Raw genomic sequence first — 14,576 nt, forward strand, 5'->3', positions numbered from 1 at the left:
TCCACTCCCAGCTGTCCTGCTCTGTCCTCTCTTCGGATCCAGTGTAGCCTGAATGGCAGGAATGTGAATCAATATCACAATCACATGATACTCAAGCGTATTACTTGGCAAAATTTTGGGAGAATGATGATGCCATCTGTTGAATAGAGATGAACAGAATTCTTTACATATTGCTCTTGTGGAAACTGATAGTCACTTTAGAAAATGCTTACCCTCTGTTATATACTACAGTATATACTCTGTTATATACTATAGTATATATTGTTATATACTATCTATTTCTGATACAAATATACCCCTGAGAAATTGTAACATATATGTACTAGGAATGGGTACATAAGAATTAATACACTGAGGATGTGTATAAACAGCATACTGCATACCAAAAAAGAAGTTACAGCAACACAAAACAAGAAGTAATAATTCTGTGCAAATTACAAACAACTTGCTAAGTACTGCTATAGAAGTTAAAAACAACTAAAATCAAGAGCTGAGTTTGGGCCAGACCTGATGGTGAATCCTTGTGAACCCAGCTACTTGTGGGGTAGATGAACAATGATGGTCACAAATTCAAGAACTGCCTTGGCCAAAGAGCTACTTGGAGGCCAACCTGGGTAATCTAGTGAGACCATGCTTAGAAATAAAAAACCAAAAGGAACTAGGGATACAGGTTTTTATATATACATAATCCCCAATACTGGGAAGATGGTTGGGAACTATCTGCTGCACTTCCTTGGTAGAACATCCATACAAACTCTCAAAAAAAAAAAAAAGAAAAAAGAAAAGAAAGATATTTAACATAGCACATTGAAACATGCCACTACTCTATAAGCTAAAGTAGAATTACAAAATTAGGGCCCCATGAGATTCACAGTCTTCAAGCCAGTCTACAAATATAATAAAAACCCATGCAAAAAAAGGAAATGAAAAAATATTCACCATGGGTATATGCCTGAAATTCTAGCACATAGGAGACAGGAGGCAGGAGTATTCCTGAATTCAGCTAAGACTTGGGACAAATTCTAAAGCATCCTGGATAAAATAGGGACAAAATGTCTTTTAAAATGTCTTTGGAAAGAAAGTCACCAGTAGCCACAGTAGTATACACTTGAATTTCAGCACTTCAGAGAACTGAGGAAGACAGAAGCATTATTCTAGGCTTGTTTAGGATACAAAACAAGAGGCTGCCTTTTAAAAATGGAAGACAAGTCTTTGTTTAGCTATGTCCCCCATTTATAATAAGGTTATTTGGCTCTCTGGAGTCTAACTTCTAGAGTCCTTTGTATATTTTGGGTATTAGCCCTCTATCAGATGTAGGATAGGTAAAGATCTTTTCCCAATCTGTTGATTGCTGTTTTGTCCTAATGACAGTGTCCTTGGCCTTTCAGAACCTTTGCAGTTTTATGAGGTCCCATTTGTCGATTTTTTTTCTTTTTCTTTTTTTCGGAACTGGGGACCAAACCCAGGGCCTTGCGTTTGCTAGGCAAGCACTCTACCACTGAGCTAAATCCCCAACCCCCCATTTGTCAATTCTTGATCTTAGAGCATAAGTCATTGGTGTTTTGTTCAGGAAATTTTCTCCAGTGCCCATGTGTTCGAGATTCTTCCCCACTTTTTCTTCTATTAGTTTGAGTGTATCTGGTTTTATGTGGAGATCCTTGATCCTCTTGGACTTAAGCTTTGAACAAGGTTATAAAAATGGATCAATTTGCATTCTTCTACATGCTGACCACCAGTCGGACCAGCACCATTTGTTGGAAATGCTATCTTTTTTCCACTGGATGGTTTTAGATCCTTTGTCAATGATAAAGTGACCATAGGTGTGTGGGCTCATTTCTGGGTCTTCAATTCTATTCCATTGATCTACCTGCCTGTCTCTATACCAATACCATACAGTTTTTATCCTGAGTGCTCGGTAATACAGCTTGAGGTTCGGGATCGTGATTCTCCCAGAAATTCTTTTATTGTTGAAAATAGTTTTTGCTATCCTGGGTTTTTTATTATTCCAAATGAACTTGCAAATTGCTCTTTCCAATTCTATGAAGAATTGAGTTGGAATTTTGATGGGGATTGCATTGAATCTGTAGATTGCTTTTGGTAAAATGGCTATTTTTAAAATATTAATCCTGTCAATCCATGAGCATGATGGAAGGTCTTTCCATCTGAGATCTTCTTCAGTTTCTTTCTTCAGAGACTTGAAGTTCTTGTTATACAGATCTTTCACTTGCTTGGTTAGAGACTCACCCAAGTATTTTATGTTATTTGTGACCATTGTGAAGGGTGTCATTTCTCTAATTTCTTGCTCAGCCTGTTTTTCCTTTGAATAGAGGAAGGCTACTGATTTGTATGAGTTAATTTTATATCCAGCCACTTTGCTGAAGTTGTTCATCAGGCTTAGGAGTTCTCTGGTGAAACTTTCGGAGTCACTTAAGTAAACTATCATATCCTCTGCAAATAGTGATATTTTGTCTTCTTCCTTTCCAATTCGTATCCCTTTGACATCTTTTTGTTGTCTAATTGCTCTGTCTAGGACTTCAAGTGTTATATTGAATAAGTAGGGAGAGAGTGGACATCTTGTTTAGTCCCTGATTTTAGTGGGATTTCTGCAAGTTTCTCTCCATTAAGTTTGATGTTGGCTACAGGTTTGCTGTTGAATGGCCAAGAAGCACCTAAAGAAATGTTCAACATCCTTAGTCATCAGGGAAATGTAAATCAAAACAACCCTGAGATTCCACCTCACACCAATCTGAATGGCTAAAATCAAAAACTCATGTGACAACAGATGCTGGCAAGGATGTGGAGAAAGAGGAACACTCCTTCATTGTTGGTGGGATTACAAGCTGGCACAACTACTCTGGAAATCAGTCTGGAGGTTCTTCAGAAAATTGGACATAGTACTACCTGAGGACCCAGCTATACCTCTCCTGGGCATATACCCAAAAGATGCTCCAACATATAATAAGGACACATATTCCACCATGTTCATAACAGCTTTATTTATAATAGCCAGAAGCTGGAAAGAACCCAGATGTTCCTCAGCAGAGAAATGGATACAGAAAATGTGGTACATCTACACAATGGAGTACTACTCAGCTATAAAAAACAATGACTTCATGAAATTCTTAGGCAAATGGATGGAACTAGAAAATAGCATCTTGCGTGAGGTAACCCAATCACAAAAGAACACACATGGTATGTGTTGGTATTCTGTCTAAGCACCACCCCAACAGCTACCTGACCGTAGCCAGGTATGCTCCACCCCACAGTTGCCTGGCAACAGCCAGCTATGCCTGACACTATAGAAGGGGCTGCTTGCCCTGTCATCTCCCTCTTGCTCTTTGTTCTCTTCTCTTCCCTGCTCTTCCCCCATCTTCCCTGTCCCTTCTCTCTACCCCGCCTTCCCTCCACATGCTCATGGCCGGCCTTTCCTCTCCCCTACTCTTCTTCTCTCATTAAATCTCTCCACATGGAACCATGTTGGCTTCGTTTGCTTTGTCCTGGCGCAAGCAGAGATTTAACATTGGTCCTAACAGTATGCACTCACTGATAAGTTGATATTAGCCCAAAAGCTCAGAATACCCAAGATACAATCCACAGACCACATGAAGCTCAAGAATTTAGAAGATCAAAGAGTGGATGCGTCAGTCCTTCTTAGAAGGGAGAACAAAATATTCACAGGAGGAAATACAGAAACTAAGTGTGGAGCAGAGACTGAAGGAAAGGCCATCTAGAGACTGCCGCACCCAGGAATCCATTCCATATACTGTCACCAAACCCAGACAATATTGTGGATGTCAAGAGTGCATTATGATAAGAGCCTGATATAGCTGTCTCCTGAGAGGCTCTGTCAGAGCCTCAGAAATACAGAGTCAGATGCTTTTAACCAAATATTGGACTAAAAATGGGGCCCCCAATAGAGACTCCCAGAGTTCCCAGAGACTAAACTATCAACCAGAGAGTATACATGGAGGGACCTATGGCTCCAGCCACATATGTAGCAGAGGATGGCCTTATCGGGCGTCAATGAGAGGAGAGGCCCTTGACCCTATGAAGACTCAATGCCCTAGAGTGGCGGAGATGGGAGGGAGTGGGTAGGTGGGTGGGGGAACACTCTCAGAGAGGCAGGGGAGGGGAGGATGGGATAGGGAGATTCCAGAGGAAAAATCATGAAAAGGGATAACATTTGAAATGTAACTATAGGGGTTGGGGATTTAGCTCAGTGGTAGAGCGCTTGCCTAGAAAGCGCTAAGGCCCTGGGTTCGGTCCTCAGCTCAGGAAAAAAGAAGAAGAAGAAGAAAAAAAGAAATGTAACTATAGAAAATATCCAATAAAAAATGGAAAAAAGTGGAAGAAAAGGTAATTTCTCTAAGGAATGTGTTACCCCATTGATCACCAAGATTGGTTCTACTGATCTTTTGGGTACACCAGTGTACCTATCACCTGCTCACTAATTTATCTGTTTCTCTCATAATGATCTGCGCTCAACGAGGACAACATTACCAACAGAGGAGGATCCCTCTTCCCCCATATAGGAAGAATATTCTTTAGTGAGCTACACTCCCTTGGTAGAATGTCCAAACAAGCTCTCAAAAAAGAAAAAAAAAATCCAACATTATTAATGATCATTGGAATTCAAACTAACATGCTACTTAAGCTCATAAACCAGCAAAAATGCAAGTCTTACAATACCAAGTGCTGACAAAAGTATTAATATGCATTTACATTGAGACAAGGAGGGTGGAGAACCAACCGAAACAAAGAATTATGAAATATTGTATTCAGAATTATGGAATTTTGGTTTCCTTTAAAAAACACACAGAAATATTATAAGAATGTGCTTTCACTGTAATTTCAGTTATGGGGCTATGGGACTGCTTCAGACTGTCCACAGCAGCGGACTATGATTTGCCCCATGCTCTAGCAGAGGTGTTGTTTTGCCAGCTGCAGATAGTTTCTGTGATTGTGTGGTGTTTGGAATTCTGGGAATTTTTCAGGGGGTATAAAAATGCTAGGTGAGGTGAGTGGTTTTGGTCATTCAGTGTGGTTGGTTGCAGTTTGTTAATTGTGCTCAAAGAAGAAATAAAAGGAATGAAATTAAATTCAGGGATCTCTCTTTTTCTCTCTCTCTGCCCCCCACCCCTGCCATCTATTCTTCTTTCTCTCCTATCTAGTGATAAGTGATGAAACCTGGGTGATAAAGGGTGGGAAAGGAAGAACCCACAAATTAGCAAAGACCAGTTACAAAAACGGTTTATGAAAATCTGTTACTGTGTCTATTAATTAAAAGATAAACTAACGGGTGCCAGGATGGCTTAACCAGTAAAGGTGCTTGGTGGCAAGACTTACGACCTGAGTTGGACCTGTGGGTCTTATGGTAAAAGGAAAGAACCAACTCCAGTAAGTTGTCATATGACCCCTACCTACTCAAGTGTGCATACATAAACAAATATCCCCTTTCTTTTTAAATAGGGGATATGCAGAAAGGCCTGTGCAGTTAAAATGGCATACTCCTCTTCCAACAATCACATTCTGTTCTATACACCCACATCAGATGATTCACTATGACCTACATAACTCCAGCCCTAGGGGATAAGAATTCCTCTGCTGGCCTCCCTCCACCATCCCTACCCAACCTAGCACCTGAGCTTAAGCATACATACCCACACAGAGACATACATGCATACACAAAAATAAAAATAAACCTTTTATTTAAAAAAAACAGAGAGAGAGAGAGAGAGAGAGAGAGAGAGAGAGAGAGAGAGAGAGAGAGAGAAAGGTTAGAATTTTCAAAAGGGGTTTTGAGCCCACTAGGCTGATAAAGAGGCAGAAGGACTACCAGTTCAAAGCTATGAAGAGAAAAATTCCAATCCAGCCTGTGCTATATGACTAGTCTTTGTATTAAAAAAAAAGAAAAAGGAAAAGAATAAAACTATAAAATTCTTCACTGGTTGTCCATGCTTATAATTCCCATATAAGAGAGGCTGGACCAACAATTCAAGTTCAAAGCTTTACTAGATTACATTGTTCTTCAACAGCCTGCCTGAATTACACAAGAAATGCCCCCATCTTCCTAAAAATGAATTAGAAAAAAACAATAAAACCACACTTATTCACTAGGCAGTGACTTAAATGTAGTTAATGGCCTCTAAGATGTAATAAATAACTTTTGGGGAAAGTGGCACTCACCCACTTCTAAGCCTGAGGTAAAAGTGAACCCGGACCTAGAAAGTTCAAGATGACCCACACACCCGCAACACTTCAAACTCCTTATGACGTGATAGTAATGTTAAAAATATTCACCTTACCTCTGTAGTGAAAAGGTAAAGCACCCAAATCTACTGAGCTGAATGTCCTGATTAGAAAACAAGAAATCTCAGAGAAGCTGAGAAAACAGTAGGCTTCCAGAGAGCCAACAGTGTTCAACAAAGCAGAAATAGTCAAAAAGGAGAAGGATCAGTAGTGCCAGACCCTATGGTTTGCAAAGGCCTTGCAAGCAGGGGAAGGAAAGAAATGCCTGACCATTGAGCTAAAAGATACATAAAAGAATTTTTCCAGAGTTGAGTATAAAAAGATAGTAAGGTGTCTTAGGATTCTATTGCTGTGATAAACACAATGACCAAAAGTAAATTTAGGGAGGAAAAGGTTTATTTCACCTCCAACATTACAGTCCATCATCAAGGAAAGGCAAGAACTCAGGGCAAAAACTGAAGCAGAGGCCATGGAGGAACACAGATTACTGGCGTGTTCCTCTGGACATGCTCTTTTGCTTTCTTATATACTCCAGGACCACTGCCCAATGGTAGCACCACCCAAAATGGGCTGGCCTCTCCCATATAGATCACAACCAAGAAAATCCCCCACAGGCCAGTCTTAAGGAGGCATTTTTCTCAGTTGAGATTCTTCCCAAATGATTTGAGCTTGTGTCAAGTTGACAAAAACCTACCTAGCACAGTTAGAGATATGGAAGACATTTCAAGAAAGTGAAAGGTCAGGTAAGATCTGGCATGTATATGAATATGTGCATATATATGTACATATATGTATACATGTGAACATATGTACATATGTATATTTTTACCACTGGGTAATGAACCCAGTGCTTTCTGCATATGTGGTAAATACTCTATTAGCTACATCTACAGACCATTATAGTATGTGTTTAAATATAGCTTCTTAAGGAGACAATAGAGAATAAAGTCATTATTTGATGAAATTAATTATTTGATTAATTTCTTAATGCTTAATTGAAATTCTTTCAGACTAGCCAAAAGATATCAACCTATAGAAATTAGATGCATTGTGATGGTTAATGTTAAGGTCAACTTGACAAGATCTAGAATTACCTAGATGGCAGGCCTCCAAGCATACCTATAAGGAATTATTTAGGTTATGCTAGCTTCTAGGCACGCCTGTGGGAGATTATCTTAATTAGGTTAACTGAGGTAGGAAGACCTGCCAACTATGGGGTGACACAATTCTCTGAGATATGATCCTGGACTATAAAACCTGAAGAGGCTGGGTCTCTATGAAAGCTGGGTCAGGCCCTGCCATCGGATGAACAGCTCAGCTACCATCGGGGCCCAAATCCAGTGTTTTTGTGTCTGTCTACCCTAAAATCTACCCCATCTAGGACCTGCTGAAGCATGTGAAGGAGGTGGTCCTGCAGAACCACAGCTACAGATCATCATGGCTCTGACAATAGCAGAATATCCTAAACAAGTCTTGATGATGGTCCAGTATTTGTGGTGCTTCAGAAACCAGAAACCTTGAATCAGACCAATGACTCATTGCAATGACTATCTGCATGCAAATTTGTCTGGATATGTGTGTGTTTATGTATATATTCATGTGTGCACATATGTATACATATAGACATATAGATAAAGATAGTATATATACATATACTCATGTGCATGTACATACTATGTGACACAGTGCAGTTTCCAAAGCCACTATGATGAACAAATATTTGATGGAGAGGTAGGAAAGATAGAGGAATAGAGAGGAGAGTGAGTAGTGGAGAGAGGTGGAACTGGAAATTGGATGACACCCATAGGTGTGAGTGAAGGCTGCAGTGGAGAGAGGAACATGTTGTTGAATAGCTTATGTTCCTCCTCAGCCCCGAAACATGCTGCCTAGCCACTTGATTGCCCTGGTTCTGAACAGTGACAGAATGTCCGAGATAAAGCATGGTTCATTTTCTGGATTGGACCTCCTTGAAAGACTTCTATGGTCTGGGCCACTTTGGTACCCATTGTCTGTTGCCCCAAGCTATGTTGAAGCCCAAGGTTCATATATATGGTTGTCTGTGGTCCTACAATAGCCAAGAGCAGTATTGATGTTCCTGGCCCAAGGTACCACCGAAGAAGGCCATGCAGATGTCTTCAGTCTGGCCTACGCCTGAGGCCGTGCTAATGTCTGAGTATCTGCTGCTGCCAAGGGCCATGGCTAGGTCCGACTGCAGTGGGGATCTGTGTTCATATTTGTGGCCCATGTTACCACTTAAGACCATGGTATGTGCTACAGTTCAAAACCATATTGATGACAGTGAGCTGTCCTGCCATGAAAGGCCACATCTTGGTCAATGGCCCTACTGCAGCCAGGGACTGTGATGATGTCCATGGCCCATGCTACCACTAAGGACCAGGCTGATTTTGATGTTCTGTACTGCAGCCTGAAGCCATGTTGATGTCTGTGGGCCTTGCTATCCCTAGGGGCCATATTGATGTGCGTGGCCTGTGCTGGCCAGTGAGCTCATAGTGATGTCTGGGTCCATGCTGCCACTGATGGCTAGGTCTGGGTCCTTGGTACTATTGCAGCCGGGGTTGTTGATGTCCAGTGGCCCATATTAGTACCAGGGGCCATACAAATGTCCATGGTCTGTACTACTGCCTGAAGCCATGCTGATGTCTGGGTCATTCTGGCTCTAAGGGTCATGTTTGGGTCTATGTTTCTACTGTGGCAGAGAACTGTGTTGTCTGTGGTCTGTACTGCCACCATAGATCATACTGAGATTCATGTCAGCCCAGGTCATGTTCTGGGCTATCTTCAGAAACCATGTTTAAGTCTATGATCTGTCCTCTTGCTAATTGTAAAAAAAACAAGGATGCTACATTTTCAAAGGTATTGATAACAGCAGATTCACAGTTGAGAAAGAGGGACTTAGAAGGCTTCTGTGACAAGCCCTCTCCTGCCAAAAGAAATGAAAAGAAGAGCCTAGACAGAAAACCACTGGAAAAAAAATCTTTAAACTTGTGAGAAGTGTGCTGAAGGATAGTTCTCCACAGTTTGATGGCAGTGGATGGGGCAAGGAGAGGTGGGTCTCAGTTTTCTTTAAGGGGATGGTCACTGGGAGTTTGACCATGCAATACAAATTGGACTTGTTTTTTTTTCTTCTTCCCCCTCCTCCTCCCCCTCCCCCCCTCCTCCTCCCCCTCCCCCCATCCTCCTCCTCCTCCTCCTCTTCCTCCTCCTCCTCCTCCTCCTCCTCTTCTTCTTCTTCTTCTTCTTCGTCTTCTTCTTCTTCTTCTTTTGGGAGGGAGGGTCACAGGGGTAGGGGACAGAGAGTGTGCTCAGGGTTCATGATGTGAAACTCCCAAATAACCAATAAAAATATGAAAAAAGAAACTACCAATATGAAAAAAACTGGAGAAAGTGAACTGAGCATATTTATTCATCCATATCCTCTTCTTGGAAATGAGTATAATCTGAGCATCTTTTTAAGACCTTGTTGCTATAACTTCCTGACCTTGAACTGTGGGACAAAATAAGCTATTCTCATGTAAGTTCCTTTAGCCAGGGTACTTTAACGCAGTAACAGAAAAGAAACAAAGTATATACTTAAGAAGGATGAATAAATGGGGGAGGGGGAGGGGAGTGGATGGGGGCTTATGGACAGGAAATCAGAAGGGGAATTACATTTGAAATGTAAGTAAAGAAATACATCTAATAAAAATGTTTTAAAAAGGATGAATAAAAAAATTCCAATCCTACCGTATCATATAGTAAAGAGCCAGAAATCAAAAGGAAAATAAGCAATCTAAACAACAATCAGAGGGGGGAAAGGATAGTTTTCAAATTCACAGTGACTAACTTGACTGATTCCCTGTCAACAAAAACAAAAATAAAAATAAAATGTTTCCTATGTTTTGAAAATAACTATGAAAGTAAAAGTCTGGCTTTTCCGCTGCTATAACCTGAAAAGCTCTGTTCCTCAACATAGTGGAAGAAACTTCTAAATTTGTGAACAGTCATCATCATCATCATCATTCCTCTAAAAAAAAAAAGAACCCCAACACACCACACACACACACACAACCTGGGCATGGTAGGACATGTCTCTAATTCCAACACTCAGAAGGCAGGACAAGCAGATCCCTGTGAGTTCTAGGTCAGTCTGATTGGTGTACACAGAAAGTTAATGGATGTGAACGCTGGGAACCAAATTTAGTTCCTCGGGAAACAGCCACTAACACTCTTAACAGCTCGAAGTTCTGAATGGAAGTTAAGCAATTATCTTTTGCCTGCAGGAATAAAAGGGATTGATTTTTGATAGAAGAACTGAAATTTTCAGGGAAGAAAATTGAGGAAGGGCCAGATGTGGTATCTTGTGCATGTAACCTCCAAACACTCAGAATGCCAAGGCAAGAAAACTTACACAGAAAGTCTTTAAAATGGGGCAGGAGCATCAAGGTGTCTCAGAGGGTAAAGGTGCCTACTACCAAGCCTAGTGACCTGACTTTGATATCCAGCATCCATGTGATAGGAAAATACTGACTCCCACAAGTTGTCCTCTGACCTCCACATGTACCAACATGCACCCACACATATACATGCAAACACAATAAATAGATGTTTTTAAATAAATAAAAGAAAGAAAAAGAAAAGAAGAGGACAGAAGTCATTCTATCCTAATAAAGAACTTAGGGAAGAAAAATATTTTAAAAATACATTATAGACTGTTTCTGGATATAGATTCAGAAACTGATAGGGCGTCAATGAATGTGCAAATATTTCTTTAATTAGCATGAAAATTAGAACTTTTTCCACAAAAAAAAACCCCCACCTTTAATCTGTTTTAGGATTGTCAAGTAGTGGATAAAAGTTCTCTACCTTAAAATGTTGGCTAATAAGGACAACTGGAAGACTGGAACTATAAAATCCTAATGAAATAACTGTTCACAATACCCATCAAGAGAACTGGCCAAAGTAATGTGCACCCAGCATTTGGGAGTTAGAGGCAGGTAGATCTCTGTGAGCTAAAGATCAGCTTGGTCTAAATTAAGAGTTCGTCACTATCGCCATCGTCGTCGTCGTCGTCGTCGTCGTCATCATCATCATTATCACAACCACCACCACCACTACCACCACAACCATCATCATCAATGCAGAAAGCCATTAGAATGGTTGCCATGAAACTAGACCGTATCAGGGTGTTAAAGTATCATCCAATTGATTGTTCACAGTTTGTAAAGCATAAACATCCTTGCAAAGTATGGATTGGACTGTCTACATGGGGACCCAACTGCCCAATCAAGAAAGAAATAGCAAAATTATATGCCTATTGATGTGAAGCATCCAAAGTACTCAGTTACCTATGAAACAATATATTCTGGGTTGGGGATTTAGCTCAGTGGTAGAGCGCTTGCCTAGCAACCGCAAGGCCCTGGGCTCGGTCCCCAGCTCCGAAAACAAGAAAAAGAAAAAAAAAAGAAATCACTTATTTATTAGAAATTGTGGCCGGGCGCGGTGGCGCACGCCTGTAGTCCCAGCTACTCGGGAGGCTGAGACAGGAGGATCGCTTGAGTCCAGGAGTTCTGGGCTGTAGTGCGCTATGCCGATCGGGTGTCCGCACTAAGTTCGGCATCAATATGGTGACCTCCCGGGAGCGGGGGACCACCAGGTTGCCTAAGGAGGGGTGAACCGGCCCAGGTCAGAAACAATTAGAAATTGTGCTAAAAACATCCCATGTTAAATGACATGATGCCTAATATTTTACTTTAAAGTATTCCCAGTTTAAAAGACAAGGGATTGGGGATGTATCTCAGTTGGCGGTGTGCTTGCCTAGCACAAATGAGGCTCTGGATCCAATCCCCAGAACAGCATAAGAGCCGGAGAATGCCTGGGATCCCATTGGAAAGTCTCAGACTAACCTTTCTGCCCAAACCCAGCTTAATGCTGGGAAGCAAGTGCACATACTGAAATAGGTAGAGGTGACCTAAGTATTTACACAGTGGAACAAAAGAAGCAGAGAACGTCTGAGTGACAGACAGGACGGATTACAAAAGTGTTAAAGGGCATGTTCCAAAGAGCATATTTAGTCAACAGCTTGAATATGAAAAAATTTGAGAGATGCAGAGAAAAGTGTGAGTTTTTTTTTAACAAACTCAATCCAAACTTTTTGGGGGTTGTTGATTATGAGAGTAGATGTTTATGTGTGTCTGTATGTGTGCAGGTGGGCATGCAGATGTGTGTGCATATATATGAAAGCCAGAAGTCAACACCACACTTCCTCTATTGTTCACTTTATTTATTTATTTTTTGAGACAGGGCCTCTTTTTTTTTTCTTTTCTTTTTTTCGGAGCTGGGGACTGAACCCAGGGCCTTGCGGTTGCTAGGCAAGTGCTCTACCACTGAGCTTAATCCCCAACCCCGAGACAGGGCCTCTTATTAAACAAGAAGTCTGCTGATGGCCAACAAGTTTTAGGAATCTTCTTGTCTCCATCTTGAAAGTGCTGGAAACCAACATACCCAGCTTTTCTTTTTCCTTTTAACATGGATTCTGGGAAGTCAACTCAGATTCTCATAAGCGGTGGTTTCCTAAGCTTGTATAAATATTTGAGTGCCTGGTCCCCATTTGGTGGAACTGTTTTGGAAGGATGCGGAGTTGTGGCCTATTAGAGCAAGTGTGGCACTAGGGGTGGTCTTTGAGATTTCAAAAGATCAAGCAATTTCCAGCTTCTCTGTCTCTTCCTGTCTCTCCCTGTCTCTGCCTCTCTGTCTCTCTGTCTCTGTCTCTCTATCTCTGTCTCTCTCTGTATGTCTCTCTGTCTCTCCCTGTCTCTGTCTCTCTGTCTCTGTCTCTCTCTATCTCTATCTGTGTGTGTGTGTGTGTGTGAGTGTGTGTGTGTGTGTGTGTGTGTGTGTGTGTGTGTGTGTGTGTGAGATGGCTTTTGTATTAAGATGTGAGCTCTCAGCTGTGGGACCTGCAGCCCCTGGGTGGGACCGAGAGCATGGGTGATGGTTTCCATACTGTCCTAATAGTATGAGTGCCCACATCCGCTGGGATCATGACACGAAATAGAGGATCCTAGAAAATTAGTGGAACCTCAGAATGAGCCTGAACAGGATGGTGGCTGCTTCCCCTGTCGTTACAGAAGTATCCTAGGGTGCTGGCACCGTGGCACTTCCCCATAGTAACAGAGAGATGGTCGACTACACCAGAGCTCATGTCAATTCTACATTGGTCCACAGTCTGTATAAAAATGCTTGCTCCTGCACAATAGAGTAGATCTGCACCTACATACTGGTCTCCACAATCTTGTTTCAAGGGTTTGTGACTCTACCTCCCTCACCCGCTCCTGGATCCAGGTTCCTACACTCGGCTACTCCTCCAGCACTGTGCCTGTCTGGATGCTGCCATGCTTCCTGACGTGATTAACAAACTCTAACTTTCTGAAATTGTAAGGTCCAATAAACTCTTTCTTCTATGCACCCACTTGATCGTGGTATTGTTGGGTCTGGGGTTAAGCAAATGATGAGGACCACGCCATACAAGTCAGGCAAGAATAGTTTATTTACCGAAGATTTCTGAAGCTAACCAATTAGGGATGTGGCTAGACTCAGGGACTGGAACCATGACCACAAGCAAGCTGCGTCCAGCCTTTTAAAGCAAAATGGTGATGGTGGTGATGGTGGTGGTGGTGGTGGTGGTGGTGGTGGTGGTGGTGGTGGTGGTGGTGGTGGTGGTGATAATCAGGGAAATGGGGGGAAATGTGCAACTTGTCCTTTAAGGGAATTGGCTGTGTCTGTGACTGTGTCAAAAAGAAACTGATTGGCACTGGTTAGTTCTTGAGGTTTACCCAGGAAGGATGTGGGAGGGTGGGACAAGTGAGCAGGGGGCAAATGGAGGAGTTTAAGACAAAATGAAGTTACCTTGGTCCTTTCATTGTCTGTACAGCACTAGAAAAGTAACTTTTGTGACAAGAACTTTACCAATTAAGCCATCTCCCCAGCCCTCAGTAAGCTTTTGAACCAGAACTTACTTGTTCATAAAATGAAGTCAGACATGGTAAAGCACACTTATATCCCTAATACTCAGGAGACTGAGGTAGAGGATTGGTGCAAGTTCAAGTCCAGCCTAGGCTACACGGTAGATATCAAGGCATCCAGAGCTATATAGCAAAACTAAATCTCTCAAAAGCAAAACAGAAAATAAACAACTAAAAGGACCGAGATGGCCAGGCTAGATGGCTATGATTATTCTATTATTATTATTAGAATAACCAAACTCCACCCTTATAGAAGAAGGGGGTGGGAGATGGGATAGGGGGTTTATGTCTGGGAAACTGGGAAAG

General features: G+C 41.7%; 1 non-coding gene across 1 annotated transcript; it reads left to right on the top strand.

The window, feature by feature from the left end:
- The first annotated feature begins 11,738 nt into the window (after positions 1-11,738).
- On the top strand, positions 11,739-12,032 carry LOC147998208 (signal recognition particle RNA). The gene has a single exon (XR_015647167.1).
- Positions 12,033-14,576: the final 2,544 nt, after the last annotated feature.

Source organism: Rattus norvegicus, chromosome X (genome assembly GCF_021556685.1).
Source record: "Rattus norvegicus strain SHRSP/BbbUtx chromosome X, alternate assembly SHRSP_T2T, whole genome shotgun sequence".
Taxonomy (NCBI): Eukaryota; Metazoa; Chordata; class Mammalia; order Rodentia; family Muridae; genus Rattus; species Rattus norvegicus.